At 43.8% G+C, this 21,692-nt stretch overlaps 2 protein-coding genes across 4 annotated transcripts in view; one reads left to right on the top strand and one right to left on the bottom strand.

The window, feature by feature from the left end:
- ski (SKI proto-oncogene) overlaps positions 1 to 21,692 on the bottom strand; it is a 165,235-nt gene that overhangs the window by 26,305 nt on the left and 117,238 nt on the right. The gene's annotated exons all lie outside the window — the stretch shown is intronic.
- LOC134294500 (uncharacterized) overlaps positions 1 to 21,692 on the top strand; it is an 83,683-nt gene that overhangs the window by 50,585 nt on the left and 11,406 nt on the right. Inside the window, exon 2 of one of the 2 annotated variants that reach the window (XM_062965809.1) lies at positions 6,911 to 9,151. The exons of the other annotated variant lie outside the window; for it this stretch is intronic. The gene's annotated coding sequence lies outside the window, so the exon portion shown is untranslated. Of the gene's footprint in view, positions 1 to 6,910; positions 9,152 to 21,692 lie in introns of those variants that run through there. 2 annotated transcript variants of the gene reach the window in all.

Genomic DNA, 21,692 nt, shown 5'->3' with positions numbered 1-21,692 from the left:
GCTTTCCTCTTTTTTTCCATCTCTGGCATTTAATAATAACAATAACAATAATAATAATAATAATAATAATAATAATATACTTTATTTATATTCCACTCAGAGTGGATTATAGAATACATATAAGGCAAACATTTAATGCCGTTATACAGTTAACAACAAAGACAGACATTACACAAACAGAGTCAAGGCTTCCCTCTTTCTTTCCATCTCTGGCGTCTGGAGGCTGTGCTCAACTAGGGGAGGTGCTGTTGTTTCATTTTTCCACACCAAGGAGTTTGTTGCCTTCCTGATCTAATTGCCTGCATGTCTTCAGGGCACCTTTTACCTCCTATTTATCTACTCACACCACTGTTTTCGAACTGCTAGGTAAGCAGAAGCTGGGGCTGATGGCAGGAGCTCACCCCGACCCACAACTTGAACTGCTGACCTTCCGATCAACAAGATTTTCTGCCGCTGGTGAGAAGATTGAAAATGGCACTACAGAACTGAAAAGACCCAACAATAAAGGTTCCAACGTTTTCAAAACAGACTTCTGAGTAGATTACTCGGAGGTGAGAGCTCTAAACATGCACAAACAGCTTAGAATGCCATTAAACCACAGCAATTATACTCCCATCTTCCTTTTTAGATCTTCTTGTGCTTTTTCTGCAGAGAAAGAGAGACAAGATCTGGGTGGAGCTTCCTGTCCTGGCAACGACGTGGTTGCTGTTTGCTCCACAAAATAGAGGAGATTTCTCAGCGAGCGCAAAAAAAACCCACAAAGCCCGAGACGAGTCTGATACCAGCTTCCGGATTTCTGGAACCCTGGAGACACGGGCCAATTTTTGTTTGTTTTCTCGCCGAAGGAAAGATCTGTTTGCTTCTGAATCCGCAACTACCTCGGAGCCAAACGGGGCTAACAATTTCCAAATTATGTTCTTCCTGGCCCGCGTCGGAAAAAAGTGCTCCCCAACCTGATGTCCTCCGATGCACCGGACCGCCAGTCCCATCATCGCATAAACTCTCTGTTTGTGGGCCGTTGCAAGAGCAAATATTTAGTCTGGGGCAGACGGGCAAAAAAGACAACCACAGCTTGCTTAAACCCAAGAGCAAAACACAGGGAGAGTTTACTGCACACTGTGTGTATATATTTAGAGGGAGAAAAAAACAACCTCCACCTAAACAAGCAGCTCTAGGACATACTAAGCTACGGAACAACGATTTTGATATATATATATATATATTTATTTGCAATTTTATTTAGCTAGCTTTTACGTCTCAGGTCTCTGGGCAAGCAACTGTGTCCATAAATTATCCCAGTTGAAATATTTCCCTCCGCCGTTAGACCTATTACATATATAGACAGACACAGAGACCATTTAACATTTTTCCAGCTTCTGGCTTCATGAAGGTATGCTCGATTTTGGCCACCGCTTCATCATCCACTGTGACACCCGAGCCCTTGATGGGAGTACTTCCTCATTCTGAAGGATTCGTGGTGTCGTAAATTCGTTACAAATTAGCCTCCCCGCATAAAGCAATACCTAAATTTCCTACTAGACAGATGCAACTGTCTTTCAGGCTGCATAGGTCAACAACAAGCTAGACTATTAATGGTCGAGAGCTCACTCCGACCCAGGATGGCTTCGAACTCATCTCGGTCAGTAGTGATTTTTTGCAGCTGTGCAACAGTCCGGTCTAATACTTTATAGTATTGTGCGGAGGGGGCAAGACGTAAGGTTATAAAAGACGTACGGTTATGCAAGACGTAAGGTTATGCATATTCTATACCAGGGCTGTTGCTAACACGTTGGGTCAAACCGCCTGCTATAGAAGATCCTGCCGACTGGAAGGTTGACAGTTCAAGCCCGGGTTGGGGTGAGCTCCCGCTGTCAGCCCAGCTTTTGCTTACCAAATAGTTCAAAAACAACAATGTAAGTAGGTAAATAGGTACCGCTTTGGTGGTACCTGAAAAATAAAATCCAACCAGGAAGGCATCCATGGATGACAGGCTTCTTGGCGTAGAAAATAAAACAACAGCACCTCCCCATGGTCGAATCAAACACAGTTTGTTGCCGGAGATGAAAAGAAGGAAGCCTTGCCTCTGTTCGTGTACTGTCTGTCATTGTCAATAGTATAACGGCATTGAATGTTTGCCATGTATGTACTCTGAGTCCTTCAACGGAATATAAATAAAGTATATTATTATTATTATTATTCTTGCACTGGTCCTTCTGGCAGAGTCGAGGCAAACTCGGAGAACAGGAACTCGGCGAGATAAAACAAAACCTATTTTCATTAATGGTGACTTCACTTGTCATGTTTAGTCATGGAAATAGCTCGCATCTCCCATCTGTTGAATTTATTTTAAGGCCTCCGATTTCACCTGCGAAGCAGATAGAACAGCAACAGCCTGCAACACGCTGGGTGTTGACTGGCTTTCTTCGATCCCGCAGTTAATATAGCCGAAAATAGGCTTCCTTCCCAGCCTACCACGATCATCGTAGGGCTGGGACATTTATTTCTGATAGGGATGCTGTGCCTTGAATAGATGCCTGGTAAGAGGTTTTTACGCAGAGGATGGATAACCATCGATCAGGAGTGTTTGGATTGTGTATTCATGGCCCTTGAGTGTTCTAACTGGAGGTCAGCTGTGACCAACAGTGATGTGGAATATGTTTGGCCCAGTGGTTTTGTTGTTAACTCGGTCCGATTATTGTGGCCAAATTTGGTGAGATTTGGCCCAGTGGTTTTGTTGTTAACTCGGTCCTACTATTGTGGCCAAATTCGGTGTGATTTGGCCCAGAGGTTTTGTTGTGTACTCGGTCCGATTATTGTGGCCAAATTTGGTGTGATTTGGCCCAGTGGTTTTGTTATTAACTCGGTCCGATTATTGTGGCCAAATTTGGTGTGATTTGGCCCAGTGGCTTTGTTGTGAACTCGGTCCTAACTATGCACATTACACACAAATATATATATATATATACACACACACACACACACACACACACTAGATGTGCCCAGTCACGTGTTGCTGTGGCAAAGTAGTGGTGGTATTGGTTAAAAATTGTTGTGGAATTTTTATTTGACGTTATTTGTATTTTTAAATTATTTGTATTGTAAGTTATCTTTTTATTTATTATATTTTATTATTTTCCTGTATTATTTTTAGTTATTTTCTGTTATTATAGTATTTCATTGTATTAATTTTTTAGTGTTTTTAATTATTTTTAGTGTTTTTTATTATTTTTTATTGGGTTGCTAGGAGACCAAGTTGGAGGAGCTTGGCCTTCTAACTGGCAGCAATTGGATAAAAGCAATTATTTCTTTCCCTCTAATTAGGACTTTATTTTTCTTTCTTTTTTGTTGTATCAACCTAGAGGCGTGGATGATGGGTTGTGTTGTCAAATTTCGAGGTTGGGGGGCCTGTAGTTTTGTTGTTTTGTGGGTCGCCGTGATGCCATCACTCTTTTATATATATAGATATATATATATCCCCAAGTAAAAAGTCGACAAGAATACGAACATCTCAAAGATCTCTGAATGAATGGATGGAACACCTATCTGACGGAACCATGGAGAAGGCACCATGCAAGTGTGCGAACTACACAATTAATGTATACCTACAAAAGGTATATCAATTCAATTATGCATTGCGAGGCATTACAACTAATGGAGAGAATAATATGAGGAGGGAATACGAGATGGTCATGTAACCACCAATTCTACAGATCAAGGGTCCCGTTCTAAGGAATTTGCAAGGACTTCAGTTTCTTTGAGCAACAGCCTTGCTTCTGAAGCTTACTCAGAGCTCCGGGGATAAAGCCAGTCAGCCAATTACTATCTTAGATGTCCAAAGCCTCTTGTGCTGCCTTTTGGAATAAGCATCATGTGCACATCGCATTCGGGAGGCAAGACGGGACGCTGCGGAGGGGAAAAGGCAGCGTTCGGCGCCATTTCTGACCGTCGCAAAGCTTAAGGAGGTAACTGGTACAAAAGGGAAATCTCGCCAAATGTGGGATTACGATAGACAAACAAAACAACATCAGACCAGACGTTGCGTGACGGCCAAAATAATGCCCAGCTCTTTCTGAAAATCGATTCGGTCCAAAAGAAAAAGCACACTGAGTATTAGCTTTGTGTTTTGAATTCATAAACATAAAACCAAACAACAAAAATAGTAGTATTCGAGGCATGGGGTGAGGGGAGAAGGAACCTCAAAGAGGACTTCAGAAGCCAAGGAGAAGCTACTACCAATGTATATTGCTCAAATTATCCTACAGAAATGGACCTATGCATTATGTCCAGATTGAATCCAAGACTATGGAGTTAAGAGTTGTGCAAGTAGTAGGAGTTTGCGAGACACATACTCCAGGCATACTGACATCATGCACCTATGCGTTATGTCCGTATTGAGTCTAAGACTATGGAGTTAGAGTTGTGCAAGTAGTAGGAGTTTGCGAGACACATACTCCAGGCACACAGACATCTTGGACCTATGCGTTATGTCCATATTGAATCCAAGACTATGGAGTTAAGAGTTGTGCAAGTAGTAGGAGTTTGCGAGACACATACTCCAGGCATACTGACATCTTGGACCTATGTGTTATGTCCGTATTGAGTCTAAGACTATGGAGTTGGAGTTGTGCAAGTAGTAGGAGTTTGTGAAACACATACTCCAGGCACACGGACATCTTGGACCTATGTGTTATGTCCATATTGAATCCAAGACTATGGAGTTAAGAGTTGTGCAAGTAGTAGGAGTTTGCGAGACACATACTCCAGGCATACTGACATCTTGGACCTATGCGTTATGTCCGTATTGAGTCTAAGACTATGGAGTTAGAGTTGTGCAAGTAGTAGGAGTTTGCAAGACACATACTCCAGGCACACAGACATCTTGGACCTATGCGTTATGTCCATATTGAATCCAAGACTATGGAGTTAAGAGTTGTGCAAGTAGTAGGAGTTTGCGAGACACATACTCCAGGCATACTGACATCTTGGACCTATGTGTTATGTCCGTATTGAGTCTAAGACTATGGAGTTGGAGTTGTGCAAGTAGTAGGAGTTTGCACGACACACACTCCAGACACACGTGTTGCAATTTACTAAGGAGGCAGCACCACATAACTCAATGAACTTACAGATATGCTCGATGCTGGTTCTCGTCCATTTAAGACCTTGAGATGGGACGATGGTCCTTTATATAATTTGCCTAGTCTCTCTAAGGTCATTAGTTGGGAATTCAGCCTCAACAACAACAGAGATGACTTGCCCAAACTGGCAAAACTACAGCCTATATCATTGGCTGTCCAAATTCTGAGACACAGAGGTTTTTTCCCACTGAATCTCTGGACCTTCTGGGTTCAAAATATTTGTTCAAGCTAACCCTTCATCCCATGATTTCCGAATTCCTCTATTCTATTACATTGGCCAACAAACATTTTGGTGCCTTGAAAATTAGACCTGTTTCTGCGTATATCTGACCTACTGACTCCAAAAATGACACCTGTTGTCTTGTATCGGCTGCAGTTTTTGAGATACAGAGCATATGCCTTAGACTAGTCGATCTGCTCACCCGTAAACTACTATAATAACCATATCTACGGAACGGAAGCTGATGGGGGTCTATTCAATGCAATTTTCTGAAACAGAGCTCCAAATGAACCCAGGAAGACGCCGAAAAACAAAGACATCAAGAAAACTGCACATCCCTAATTCCTACAATTGCATCTTATTTCTGCAAGGAATGTCATATATATATATATATATATATATATATATATATATATATATATATATAAAATTTCGGCCTAGGACAAAACACACAAAACTACACATCCCAGAAACACTAAACTTGGCAGCACAACTCCTCATCCATGCCTCTACGTTCATACAACAAAAAGAAAAGAAAAATAAAGTCCGAATTAGAGAGAGAGGAATAATTGTTTTTATCCAATTGCTGCCAGTTAGAAGGCTAAGCTCCGTCAGGGGAAAACCTTTACCCTTTACCTTAACTACCACCAATACCTCAATACTTTATTTCCCAGACCACCAGACTTCGCCACACGTGGCCGGGCACAGCTAGTGTGTGTGTGTGTGTGTGTGTGTGTGTATATATATATATCTCAACATGACAATGATCAAAATGTGGTTCCCAGTATTAAAAAAAAACTCTAAAATCAAGAAAGTAAATAAAGAGCAACACTCAGAAAACAGAGGGATTCCAGACACGGAACAATCAGGGGCCAGTTAACACCTCCCAACAAAGGATTCCCCCAGGCGGGAAGCAGCCAGGCTTTGAAGCTGCCAGACTTCACAGTACAGTCTCACTTATCCAACATAAACGGGCCAGCAGAACGTTGGATACGTGAAAATGTTGGATAATAAGGAGGGATTGTTGGGTGTGTTAGCCCGCTGTGTGTTGCTGCTGTCCAGGCGGGAGGCAGACTGCGTTGGATAATACAGAACGTTGGATAAGCAAGACACTACTATATATAGATGAGCTGGACGTGGCAGCAGGAAAGGGGAAGGACAGCCGAAACTGGGGCACGGCTTTCCGCACTTGTGTAACGTGCGGGATACTAAACCCAAAGAGCGAGAACTGGGTGAGTGCTATTTCAATGCAGCGTGACTGCGCAGCCACATGGATTTTGTCTGCTGCGGCTCTATTAATAGGATCAATCTTAAGAGAGAGGCGGCCGGCTGGTTAGAAAGGCTGCTCGCACCAAGAGTGTTAGCTGCCCCTGATTGATTCATCTCTGTTTTCTCAATGTTGTTCTTTATTTACTGTCCTGATTTGAGAGTTTTTCAATATTGTGCTCATTTTCATGGTTTCCTCCTTTCTGTTAACATTGTCCACAAGCCGCCCTGAGTCCCCTCGGGTGAATAGTTGTAAATAAATAAAATAAATAAATTGTTTCCATAGTCTCCAGGTTGACGTAAGGACTACGAATACGCAACACTCATGGGCGCTTAACTCTGTGATGCATTCATAACTGCGACATAGGATTCCAGCCAACCTTCCCATATAAATATACCTCACAACCTCTGAGGATGCCTGCCATAGATGTGGGCAAAACGTCAGGAGAGAATACTTCTGGAACAGGGACATATATTCCTCACAACCTCTGAGGATGCCTGCCATAGATGTGGGCGAAATGTCAGGAGAGAATACTTCTGGAACATGGACATATATTCCTCACAACCTCTGAGGATGCCTGCCATAGATGTGGGCGAAACGTCAGGAGAGAATACTTCTGGAACATGGACATATATTCCTCACAACCTCTGAGGATGCCTGCCATAGATGTGGGCAAAACGTCAGGAGAGAATACTTCTGGAACATGGACATATATTCCTCACAACCTCTGAGGATGCCTGCCATAGATGTGGGCAGATCGACAGGAGAGAATGCTTCTGGAACATGGCCATACAGCCCGGAAAACTCACAGCAACCCAGTGATTCCGGCCATGACACACACACCACCTAGTGTGTGTTTTAGGCATTACATGAATCTCTTATGCATCATTTACAGTGGACTCTGCAGAAGATGCTTCAGCTGTACTTCATAAAAAGGGGAAACCAGCCTGTTTAGTGAGCCTTGCCAATCATGGTTTGTTATCAGTAAATGTTTAGTTTTCATATCTATTTTACATAACCTTGACAACACAGTAAAAGGTTTCTCAACAACACCTTTTCAGTGTTTTAGGTATTACATGAATCTCTTGTGCACTATTTACAATGAACTCTGCAGAAGATGCTTCAGTTGTACTTCATAAAAAGGGGAAACCAGCCTGTTTTGCGAGCCTTGCCAATAATGGTTTGTTATCAGTAAATGGTTAGTTTTCATACCTATTTTGCATAACCTTTGACAACACAGTAAAAGGTTTCTCGACACCACCTTTTCGGTGTTTTAGGCATGACATGAATCTCTTATGAATCATTTACAGTGGACTCTGCAGAAGACGCTTCATCTGTACTTCATAAAAAGGGGAAACCAGCTTGTTTAGTGAGCCTTGCCAATCATGGTTTGTTATCAGTAAATGGTTACTTTTCATAACTATTTTACATAACCTTGACAACACAGTAAAAGGTTTCTCGATGCCACCTAGTGGGTGTTTTAGGCATTACATGAATCTCTTATGCATCATTTATTTATTTATTTACTATATTTATATCCCGCTCTTCTCACCCCGAAGGGGGCTCAGAGTGGCTTACAAATCAAATGAACATACAATTTATTATTAGCATAGCACAATATGAGCATTAAATTACTATATTGTACTATATCATTATATGGTGATATTATTAGTAATACAGTAGAGTCTCACTTATCTAACATAAACGGGCCAGCAGAATGTTAGATAAGCAAATATGTTGGATAATAAGAAGGGATTAAGGAAAAGCCAATTAAACATCAAATTAGGTTATGATTTTACAAATTAAGCACCAAAACATCATGTTATACAACAAATTTGACAGAAAAAAATAGTTCAATACACAATAATGCTATGTAGTAATTACTGTATTTACGAATTTAGCACCAAAATATCACGATGTATTGAAAACATTGACCACAAAAATGCGTTGGATAATCCAGAACGTTGGATAAGCGAGTGTTGGATAAGTAAGACTCAACTGTATTACATTTATAATTTATAATTTATATTATTATATTGTATTATTAGTACTATAATATTGTATTTACAGTGGATTCTGCAGAAGATGCTTCAGCTGTACTTCATAAAAAGGGAAAACCAGCCTGTTTAGCGAGCATTGCCAATACTGATTTGTTATCAATAAATATTTAATTTCCATATCTATTTTGCAAAACTGGGGTCACATAAACATTTATCAGGATAAAACGGTTACATTGAAAGTGGAGAAGAACCAGGTATGGTCCTTCGGATATTTATTTATAGCATTTCTACCCTGACTTTCTCACCGGAGGGGACTATGAATTTAGTCTCCTGATTTTAACAGTGTATGATTCATGTTGATTTTAATGATTGTTTTTACTGATGTTGATGTTTTTATTGGGATAATTGTGTTATTGCTTTGTTGTTGATATTTGATTGTTGTATCAGGCAAGGCCCCATGTAAGCCGCTTCGAGTCCCTTCGGGGAGATGGGGCGGGGTATAAAAATAAAGTTATTATTATTATTATTATTATTATTATTATTATTATTATTATTATTAAAGGCAGCTTACAAAAGGTATGGGTGCAGTGGGTTAAACTGCTGAGCTGCTGAACTTCCGGACCGAAAAGTTGGCGGTTCGAATCCGGCGAGCGGGGTGAGCTCCTGATGTTAGCCCCAGCTAGCAGTTCGAAAACATGCAAGTGTGAGTAGATCAATAGGTACTTCTCCATGCAGTGATGGCATCGACATGACCTTGGAGGTGTCTACAGACAACGCCGACTCAACAATGGTTTTCAGAGCTCCAAATCTAAGTCTACACACCAATTCACTATCCCAGGCACCGTGGAAAATGAAAGAAGCGTCCAGACCCGGGGAGGCAAGTTGAGCTCCTCGGGTGCACCTTGAGACAGGATGCAGGCAGGCCCTTGGGATGCCAAGTCCTGGCACCAGCTGCCATTCAAGAGCGCAGATGCGGCTTAGCGGAGACAGTGCTGCTAATAGGTCCTGGCACTCCAAATCTCCCTGCTCCAGAACGAGCGCTCAGCTGCCTCGCCCAAGGCTGCCCTTGCCCTCTGCGACTCTCGGTTCGCTCAAACCGATGTCACCTTTGTGCGGAAAGTCTCGCTGTGACATCCAAGGAGGCCGAGAGAGCATTGAGGAGGGGGTGGCGAGAACATTGCATTGGAGGGGATCGAAAATACAAATGCTTCATTTGCATTCCACAAAAGCAAGCTCCCCTCTTCCTCCGCTCAATTCGAACGGAAAGTGCAGCCTCAGATAAACGGTTAGCACATCTGCTACAGCTAAGGAGAAGGTATCCGTCTCATAAATCACATCTGACTGAGAAGTTCAATGAATCAAATAACTTCCACATAATTGGTATAATTTGGAGGACGTATTTATTTCTGCCGAGTCTTGGCTTATGACGTTGCGGTGTTGCGGTGGTTTGGGTGCAGAGCCAAAGAAGGCCGGTTATATATAGGACTGTGAACCGTTGGACCTCACAGATAATTTGGGCCAGTGCATTCAGGGAAACTTATTTCCGATTGGTCTGTTTTCCCAATATGTTTTTAAGGCTCTGATACCAACTTTTGGATACAAGAAGTCATGCTCAACTGTTAATGTGGGATTTGTGTATTGGTAGTGTTTAAATGAAATTTGTGTCTTGCCTGTATTGCATACTGATTGCATCATCCAGGGTGTACTATAGTCTGGAAAGAGTTAATTACTAAGAAGCTGTGTTGACCTTGGAACTGGGAAGTGTCCAGACATAAGTATTTGTGCATTGCTGATTGTGTTCAGTTCTGAGTTGAGTCGAGTCCTGTCTGCCTGGAGTGAGAGTCAAGTCCTGTGTTCGTCCTTTGTCTGCAAGCTTGTTTGTCTTAATTATTACTGCTTACAGTAAAACTTTGTATATACAGTAGAGTCTCACTTATCCAACATAAACAGGCCGGCAGAACGTTGAATAAGCGAATATGTTGAATAATGAGGAGGCATTAAGGAAAAGCCTATTAAACATCAAATGAGGTTATGATTTTACAAATTAAGCACCAAAACATCATGTTATACAACAAATTTGACAGAAAATGTAGTTCAATGCGCAGTAATGCTATGTAGTAATTACTGTATTTACGAATTTCGCACCAAAATACCATGATGTATTGAAAACATTGACTACAAAAATGCGTTGGATAATCCAGAATGTTGGATAAGCAAGTGTTGGATAAGTGAGACTCTACTGTAGTTCTACTAACGTCTTGGTTGTCACTTCGTTCTGCGTTCCACTGACTCCATCCAACTACTGCTGCGCTGCAATTACTCTGACATTTTGGTTATGGGCCCAGATCCCAGTTCCTAAACTGGCCAGATCCTAGACTGGATGAGAGAACAGACTGGACCTGATTCTGGAGTTTGGAGTGGAGAAAAAGTTGGAGCTGCGAGTGTGACCAAAGACGGGACTCGCTGTTCTGGTGAGCCTGCTTTGGTGTGTCTTCGGTGGAAGATTGATTACTGACTCCATCCAACTACTGCTGCGCTGCAATTACTCTGACATCAACAACTTACAGTATCTACTACTACTACCTGTAATTTTCCCACTGCTATTATTCCACTACTCGTCATTTGAAAGCTGTTACTCAGATGGCAGTGTATGATGCAAATAATTGGGACACCGGCCCATTCTTCTATAGCAGTGGTTCCCAACTTGTGGTCCGTGGACCATCATGGTCCCCAGGTACTAAAATATGGTCCGCGGCCTCAACGTTACTACACCGTTGCAACAAGAGTGACTGCTCCCGCAAAACCCTCTTATAGTGCCAAATAGGGGATGTCGGGAGGGGAGAGGCTGACTACCTACAAAAGGCACGACAACAAGCCTCCTGACTGCTGCTTCTCCTCCTCCTTCCTTCATTCCATGTGGCGCCTGGAAGCATGGGCACCTTAGTGTCTTTTAGGTCTGTTCTTGGGGTTATTTGGGGTAGACAGCCGATTCAGAAAATTGCATTGGATAGACCACATCAGCTCTAGATTATTAAATATGATTTTCTGTCGGCGAGCAGATGGCGACGATTGGATGGCATATGTTCTGTATCGGAAACTAGAGCTGATGTGGTCTATCCAATGCAGTTTTCTGAATCAGCACCCCAAGTAACCAAACTGAATCTAACGTGGACCAAAAACTGATTCGTAGCCCTTTTGGTACTAATGTTGGAGAGTGGTCCCTGGTCAAAAAAACAACAACATTGGGAACCACTGGTTTAAGACCTTACAAATTTCCCCTCTGCCAACGTCCAGTGCCACAGAAAAATATAACATACTGAAAACAAAACACAACAACCCCTGTCCTTTGCGACTTAGACGTTTCCTTCTCGTCAGTGAAAATGCAACTATCCCCTCGAGTATATCTCCAAGACTGTAAGGAAATGTGGCCTAGGATGAAGAAAATGGGAAGGAACGACGGAAGGAAGGAAAGCAAGAAAGGGCGGGAGGGTATTGAAAAAAAATCAGAGCTAAGCATGGCCAAGGCTGACCTCAACTGACCCAGTAGCAACCAGCTAATCAAGCTTATTTGATAGGCAACATCGGGCAACACAGAGAGTTTTGAGCACTAGAGGGTGAGATAAGGTGACGGACGGCAGCCCGCTCCCTGCTCGGTTCTTTTTGCTACGAACTCTGGATTTTCCCAAAAAAAAGTCATCAGCAGGATTGGTTTACGAGCCTCCTACCTGCCTCTTGTTTTTACCTTATAAGCGATATAATTGTCGTACAAGAAACACTTACAAAGATGACGGGATTTGAGCGACCAGAAATGTTGGACAAGACACTGTGGGTTATTTGCAAGAAAGATGCAAATCAGGTTCGAGAAAAGACAGAGGAAGCGGAACTGATTCGCCTTTTTCTGCATTGCAAACAGGAGGGAAGGAGGAAGAATAACCTGGTGGACAGAGCGACAGACTGAAATGCATTAACGCCACGATGGGGATGAAGCTAAGCTCTCCAGCTAAGCTCTTTCCTCACTTACAGAATCTCTTAGCTGTGCAGTGCGAGGTTAAGGCCAGAGCTCTGGAAAGGTTCGTATAAATCCCTCCGAGGAGGGGGCCGGGCGTAAATGGATCCGACACCAAAACAAAACTTCCAACTGGAAGGCCAAAGTAGGAAACAACTCTAAGACTATAAGGAAATGTGGCCTAGGATGAAGAAATAAAGCAGGACTAACTGACAGTAGAAATGTCTCTATAGACAGCCAATTCTCTCATACCAGCAGCGACTTGCAGTATGTTCTCGGGGTGAGCTCCCGTCTGTCAGCTCTAGCTTGTGGGGACATGAGAGAAGCCTCCTAGCAGGATTGTAACACATCCGGCAATGTCCCATAGATGTGGGCGAAATGTCAGGAGAAAATACTTCTGGAACATGGCCAGACAGCTGGAAAATACACAACAACCCCATGAAGACTGGGATAATGCTGCAACGGAGCAGTTTATTCAATATCTTTGTGGGATCCTATCTGAAGGAAAAGGACGGGAAATAAAATGCGGCGTCTGTAGGTGAACCTATGGTTGCATTTTCACCATAGCACTCCAGCCTGCCATAGATGTGGGCGAAACGTCAGGAGAGAATACTTCTGGAACATGGCTATATATACCTCACAACTTCTGAAGATGCCTGCCATAGATGTGGGCGAAACGTCAGAAGAAAATACTTCTGGAACATAGCCATACAGCCAGAAAATACACAGCAACCCCATGAAGACTGGGATAACGCTGCAGCTGAGTAGTTTCTCTAATGTTTTCATGGGATCCTATCTGAAGGAAAAGGACGGGAAATAAAATGTGGCTTCTGTAGGTGAACCTATGGTTGCATTTTCACCACAGCACCCCAGCCTGCCATAGATATGGGTGAAACGTCAGGAGAGAATACTTCTGGAACATGGCTATATATACCTCACAACCTCTGAGGATGCCTGCCATAGATGTGGGCGAAACATCAGGAGAGAATACTTCTGGAACATGGACATATATTCCTCACAACCTCTGAGGATGCCTGCCATAGATGTGGGCGAAACATCAGGAGAGAATACTTCTGGAACATGGCCATACAGCCTGGAAAACACACAGCAACCCCATGACGACTGGGATAACGCTGCAGCTGAGTAGTTTCTCCAATGTTTTCGTGGGATCCTATCTGAAGCAAAAGCACAGTAAATAAAATGTGGCTTCTGTAAGTGAACAGCGAGAAGCCAAGATATAAAGCATCCACGCACCCAACTTTCCTCCTTAATGGCACAATCAATTCCCAAGCAGATGGCCATCTTATAAAAGAAAAGAAAAGGGGGATGAAGGGCAAAGGGGGGCCGGAGAAGGAGGGCGGGCAGGACAATGGGAAGGTTTGTTGTCCTTCGGGGCTGTAAAGACGGGGACAGCCGAAAAAAAGAGAGCCGGCCCACAACACTTCTGCCTCAGTTGTTTGGGGTGGCAGGTGTCCCGAAGCTCTCATTCAAGAGGCCACGGGAGTCACGGTTATTTGCGACAGGCCAGGGAAACAATAGGACGTTTTCCATCTCCGGGCTTGTTTGGTGCCGTCATCCCAGAATGGCTGCCGATGCCATTGTCCAATTTGGGCACGCATGTCACCGAGCCCTCGGGGTTGACAAGGGCAGCGGCCAGGGCCTTGGGTTTCCCAGGATAACTGACCTCGACCCCGGGGCCGCCTTGCGGGGAGGGGCCTTCTTTGTCGGTCCACTCTCAAGGGAGTGGGGAGAAAAGGCCTTCCGACTCCCACTCGCTCTATTGTTGCTATGCACCCAAGAGTGCCAGTTTTTCACTTCTGCAAACTTTCCCACACTACGCACACAGATCAACTCCCTCCCCAAAGCTTAGAGAAGCTGGGGGGAAATATAAATATTTTTAAGGGGGGGGGGGGGGAAGACCAAATTTAATAATAATAATAATAACAGCAGACAAAGAATCAATACAAGAAAACCGCACTACAAACTAGAGCTGACAGCTGGCACAAAGAAAACATTGCATGGAAAGTTTCTTGACAAAATTGAAGGAAAAGCTGATAAGGAGAAGACCTGGCTCTGGCTCACGAATGGGACCCTGAAGAAGGAGACAGAAGGCCTGATCCTTGTAGCCCAGGAGCAAGACATCAGGACAAAGGCAATTCAGGCCAAGATAGAAAAATCAGCTGATGACCCAAAATGTAGACTGTGCAAGGAAACTGATGAAAGCATTGATCATATCCTCAGCTGCTGTAAGAAAAACGCACAGACAGACTACAAACAGAGGCACAACTCTGTGGCCCAAATGATTCATTGGAACTTATGCCTCAAGTACCACCTCCCAGCAGCAAAGAACTGGTGGGATCACAAACCTGCAAAAGTATTGGAAAATGAGCACGCAAAGATACTGTGGGACTTCCGAATCCAGACTGACAAAGTTCTGGAACACAACACACCAGACATCACAGTTGTGGAAAAGAAAAAGGTTTGGATCATTGATGTCGCCATCCCAGGTGACAGTCGCATTGACGAAAAACAAAAGGAAAAACTCAGCCGCTATCAGGACCTCAAGATTGAACTGCAAAGACTCTGGCAGAAACCAGTGCAGGTGGTCCCGGTGGTGATGGGCACACTGGGTGCAGTGCCAAAACATTTCAGCCGGCATTTGGAAACAATAGACATTGACAAAATCACGATCTGCCAACTGCAAAAGGCCACCCGATTGGGATCTGCGCACATCATCCGAAAATACATCACACAGTCCTAGACACTTGGGAAGTGTTTGACTTGTGATTTTGTGAAACGAAATCCAGCATATCTATCTTGTTTACTGTGTCATAATAAAATAATAATAATTATTATTATCCCAGTGGTTGTGGGGTTTGAACGTTGCAATGTGAATGTTATACCTCCCCAACAAAGGATTCCCCCAGGCAGGAAGCAGCCAGGCTTTAAAGCTGCAAGGCCATTCAGTGCTAATCGGGGTGGGCAATGGCAACATTCACACTTGCATCAAACAGACAAGAGTTCTTTCTCTATATAAACCCCACTTTCCTCATTTCCAACAGACCACACAACCTCTGAGGATGCCTCCCATAAATGTGGGCGAAACGTCAGGAGAGAATGCTTCCGGAACATGGCCATACGGTCTGGAAAACTCACAGCAACCCAGCGATTCTGCTCATGAAGGTCTTCAACAACATATATGATTGATTGCCTATCTCACATAGATTCAGAGGTTTCTCATTATGAAGGACGGGTGCGCACGTTGTCAGATTCCACGTAACTGGATTGTGTTTGTTCGCTATAAAGAGACTCACGTGTCACAACATCTTCGAAAGGAGATTGGAGAGGAATAAGAGGGCAGATGGATTCAAAGTAGATTAAGACCAAGCCCTCCGTCTCTCCCGTACCAAACAAATCCTAACAAACTCAGAAAGGTCTTGAAAGCACAACAAAACTAAAACAAAAAAAACTCACAATTTACCCCAACCACTCTCTTACATTTCAAAAGTTACATGCTGAGTGGGAACACCGGTAGTTTACCGGTGTCGTTTTCACGGTTAATTTTTAAGGGCACGACTGAGTCACTTTGGCAGGAATTGTTCTGAGTCGGATGCCACTGTCATATCAATCCTAAAGGGTTTGAAGAAAAAACCCGCAGTGAAATGGAATGGAAAAGCAATGAGTAATGCAAGATTTGTGGGGAGATCTGAACACTGGAATAAAGAATGCCAACCAATTCTTTTTCAAAGACAATAATGAGAATGAATTACTGGTGGAAAGTCACTGTCCAGACCCTGCTCGGCATGACTAGATTTGAAACAGTTTTCCACTACCAGCCCTACTAAACTGCATTTTGCTTGGGTTTTATCCAACAACTTTTCGATATTTTACAAACTTTCCATCCCCTGACACCTTTGAAGTACTTCATCTCCCACTGCTTAGGTGGTAACTTTAAAGCAGTGGTTACCAACCTTTTTTTGATCAGGGACCACTTGACCTGAGACCACTTTGACCAGGGGCCACTTTGTTGAGGGAACACTTTGTTGAGGGACCACTTTGACCAGAGACCACTTTGTCAAGGGACCACTTTGACCAGAGACCACTTTGTTGAGGGACCACTTTGACCAGAGACCACTTTGTCAAGGGACCACTTTGACCAGAGACCACTTTGTTGAGGGACCACTTTGTCAAGGGACCATTTTGACCAAGGACCACTTTGTTGAGGGACCACTTTGACCAGAGACCACTTTGTTGAGGGAACACTTTGTTGAGGGACCACTTTGACCAGGGACCACTGTCGAGGGACTACTTTGACCAAGGACCACTTTATTGAGGGACCACTTTGACCAAGGACCACTTTGTTGAGGGACCACTTTGATCAAGGACTACTTTGTTGAGGGACCACTTTGACCAGAGACCACTTTGACCAGGGACCACTTGGATCAGGGACCACTTAGACCAGGGACCACCTTGACCAGGAACCACTTGGATCAGGGACCACCTTGATCAGGGACCACCTTGACCAGGAACCACTTGGATCAGGGACCACTTAGACCAGGGACCACCTTGACCAGGAACCACTTGGATCAGGGACCACCTTGATCAGGGACCACCTTGACCAGGAACCACTTGGATCAGGGACCACCTTGATCAGGGACCACCTTGACCAGGGACCACTTGGATCAGGGACCACTTAGACCAGGGACCACCTTGATCAGGGACCACTTAGACCAGGGACCACTTAGACCAGGAACCACTCGGATCAGGGACCATTATGACCAGAGATCACTTTAACCAGGGACCACTTGGATCAGGGACCACTTAGACCAGGGACCACCTTGACCAGGAACCACTTGGACCAGGGACCACTCTGACCAGTGACAACTCTCCAACATTAGTACCAAACGGATTACGAATCAGTCTTTGGTCAACTTTAGATTCAGTTTGGTTAATTGTGGTGCCGATTCAGAAAACTGCATTGGATAGACCACATCAGCTCTCGCATCTATGACGTGAGCCCCGTAAGTCACTTCTCAGACGTATTTACGTGCCAAGCAACCAACCTCTGAGTCATTACAAAGGCTGACACGGTTTGCTTTGGTACATTCCTTCAACATGTTCAGCCTGAAATATGTCGAAGAAAGCCAGGTTCAAGATATCCTGGGTTAGAGTGTTGATTGGACTCTTACGATGGGATCACAACATCCTGACCTTCTGTCAGCTGCGCTGGCTCTGTTTGTGTCCAGGCTCAGCTTGAAACGCCGATGTTATCCTCTAAAGCCCTTAAGAACCAAGACTAGGCCGCCTTTGTCCTATGAACCTGGCTAATCCTTTGAGGCCCTACTCCTCGTTGCATAATCACCGGGAGACACAGAGCAAAGGCTACGGACTGCTCTGCGGCGGAACCAAAATAGCAAAGATCGAGCTGAGTCCAACTATCAACTTTCCTCTCCATCTCACTCCATCAAGAAGGCCTCCAAAGATATCACTACTACACACCACTTCACCATCTCTCCTTTACCTCGCAAAGGCTCTTATAAAGTCTGAGAAACAGAGAAGCAATAAATTCTCCGATATCGGAGTGCTCGCTATAACGCCGCAGCGCCGAGACCGGCTTTTCCTGCCCCGGCTTCCACTTTCCCCGATGTCAAATCACATTAAACAGACAATCAATTCCTCTGTCTGGTTTCTACCTCTCTTCCCTGGCCCCGAATTGCACTGGAGTCCAGAAACGCTGGCTGCCAGCCAAGGACTCATCAATAGTCCGGCTCCACTTGCCGTGATATTGGTGTCACAATGCGCCTCTCGTTAGGCTCCCCCACCAACGGGCACGCACCTTTTTCCCATCAAGTCAGACGGCATTGACGAATAGAAGCAAAGTTACATATATGGCAAGACAAGGAAGAGAGTGAGAGACTCAAGAAGAGCAGGAACAGCCAAGCAAGAACGATCAGTTCGTACATCATAAAAGGGTAGAATACTACAACGTGTTTCATTCAAAAAGGACTGAAATGCACACCTGAAATTAAACAATACGAAAGTTGGGTTACTGTGAGTTTTCTGGGCTGTATGTTCTCTCGGGTGAAACGTCAGGAGAGAATGCTCGTCCCACGAAACCCTCTTATAGTGCCAAGGCAACAGGGATGTCGGGAGAGGCTGACTACCCACGAAAGGCACAACAACAAGCCTTCTGACTGCTGCTTCTCCTCCTCCCTTTCCTCCAAGAACTAAATTATGGTCCGTGGCCTCACCGTTACACTGTTGCAACGATAGTGACTGGTCTTGCAAAACCCACTTATAGTACAAAGGCAACAGGGATGTCAGAAGGGGAGAAGTTGACTACCTACGAAAGGCACGACAACAAGTCTCCTGACTGCTGCTTCTCCTCCTCCCTACCCCTGAGCGGAGCTGTTCCATGTGGAGAGTTGGTGTCTTTGTTTTAAGGTCTGTTTCTGGGGTTATTTGGGGTGCGGATTCAAAAAATAGCATCGAATAGTCCACATCAGCTCCAGGTTATTAAATATGGTTTTCTGTAGGAGAGCAGATGGCGACTACTGGATGGCATATTTTCTGGATCGGAAACTAGAGCTGATGTGGTCTATCCAATGTGATTTTCCGAATCAGCACCCCAAATAACCAAACTGAAAAAAACAAAAACTGATTGGTAACATTTTTGGTACTAGTGTTGGAGAGTGGCCCCTGGTCAAAGTGGCATATGTTCTGAATCAGATACTAGAGCTGATGTGGTCTATCCAATGCAATTTTCCAAATCAGCACCCCAAATAACCAAACTGTAAATACCAAAAACCGATTCGTAACATTTTTAGTACTAGTGTTGGAGAGTAGTCCCTGGTCAAAGTGGCATATGTTCTGAATCCGAAACTATAGCTGATGTGGTCTATCCAATGCAATTTTCCAAATTAGCACCCCAAATAACCAAACTGAAAAAAACAAAAACTGATTCGTAACTCTTTCAATACTACGGGTCAAGTGGCCCCTGGTCAAAGTAGCATATGTTCTGAATCAGAAACCAGAGCTGATGTGGTCTATCCAATGCAATTTTCCAAATCAACACCCCAAATAACTAAACTGAAAAAAAACAAAAACCAATTCTCATTGTTTATATATTTTCTAAAAATACTTGATCTATTGATTATTTCGCATAGACTCTGAGGTTTCTCGTCAGGAACGTGCTACGACCCCCAGTTTAGAAAGCTCTGCTCGAGTCTAAGGAAAACGTCTACCCAGAATTTAGCACTGAAAAAAATAAGAGAGGGGCATGCCACCGCTTTTGACTAAAAGGTAACAGAAATGGAAGCGATGGGAGCAGGTGGAAGAAAATAGTCTCTTGGGAGGAGGATGGAAAGTGGTTGTGGTTCAGTAAAGAATGTAGAAACCCCCATAAAGGCATCACGATGACAGAGGAGGGTGAGGAAGAGGTCAGCTCCTTTCAACAACGCTCTCTCTCACTCCCCCCCATCTGCCCTTTATGGGAAGGAAGAGGCTTGGCCATGTCCATGGATGGAGTTCAACTGGGGGTAAACAACGAGTCTCAAGCCCACAAACAATCCGCAGCGAGAAGGCCTCGCCCCCAACCACCACCAGTGACGCCCGACAAGGGAAAACCTTTAGGAGAGACAACATCAGAAGAAGTCAAAATAAAGGGAAACCTTGCGTTTGGGGTTTTCAAGTACGAGCAGCTCCTCCCCACCGCTTTGGAGCAAAAAAGCACTGGGAGGCCCAGGAGAGTAAGAGGAGAATTGTTCGAGAATAAACAAGGTGATTAATCCCGTTCGGCACCCAGCCCGTAAAACGACTTGTCGGCAGGGAGTGGTAGGTGGTCAAATTATACCTTTTCATCACCGCTGGCACTGCGGCATATTTTCTGATTGAACTCAGAAAGAACTTGGAACAATTAAAGTGAAGTACTGAGTAATTCCACCTACCACCTTTTTTTTTTTTTTGAAAAAGAAATGGTATGAAACAACTTCTTGCTAGCGTGAAAGACAGGGAGGGAATTGCCAAGGCACCAAAATGTGTGTTGGCCACTGTTATCATCCATCAAAGATTCGGTGTCACAAATGGAGTCCTGCGTCTGAACATGCTCAGTACAGTTTATTTTATTTACTTACAGTATTTATATTCCGCCCTTCTTTCTCACCCTGAAGGGGACTCAGGGCGGATCACAATGCACATATACATGGCAAACTTTCAATGCCATTAGACATACGATATATATATAGACAGACACAGAGGCAATTTAACATTTTCCAGCTTCCGGCTTCATGAGGGTATGCTGCCACTTCACCATCCACTTGCAACACCGAGTCCGTGATGGTAGTACTTCCTCATTCCTTTCCGCACACTGGGGTGTTGATTCAGAAAATGGCATTGGATAGACATCAGCTCTAGATGATTAAATACGGGTTTCTGCGGGTGAGCAGATGGTGACTACTGGATGGCATATGTTGTGTATCAGAAAATAGAGCTGATGTGGTCTATCCAATGCAATTTTCTGAATCAGAAACTAGAGCTAATGTGGTCTATCCAATGCAATTTTCTTATCAGAAACTAGAGCTGATGTGGTCTATCCAATGCAATTTTCTGAATCAGAAACTAGAGCTGATGTGGTCTATCCAATGCAATTTTCTGAATCAGAAACTAGAGCTAATGTGGTCTATCCAATGCAATTTTCTTATCAGAAACTAGAGCTGATGTGGTCTATCAAATGCAATTTTCTGAATCAGAAACTAGAGCTGATGTGGTCTAACCAATGCAATTTTCTGATCAGAAACTAGAGCTGATATGGTCTATCCAATGCAATTTTCTGAATCAGAAACTAGAGCTGATGTGGTCTATCCAATGCAATTTTCTGGTCAGAAACGAGAGCTGATATGGTCTATCCATTGCAATTTTCTGAATCAAAAACTATAGCTGATGTGGTCTATCCAATGCAATTTTCTGGTCAGAAATGAGAGCTGATGTGGCACTTGGAGGACTGAGATCACACTGGGTTGTATGTTTTCCAGGCCATGTTCCAGAAGTATTCTCTCCTGACGTT

The sequence above is a fragment of the Anolis carolinensis genome, unplaced genomic scaffold, assembly GCF_035594765.1.
Source record: "Anolis carolinensis isolate JA03-04 unplaced genomic scaffold, rAnoCar3.1.pri scaffold_15, whole genome shotgun sequence".
In the NCBI taxonomy this organism is placed as follows: Eukaryota; Metazoa; Chordata; class Lepidosauria; order Squamata; family Dactyloidae; genus Anolis; species Anolis carolinensis.
This window is presented reverse-complemented; position numbering and strand designations above follow the sequence as displayed.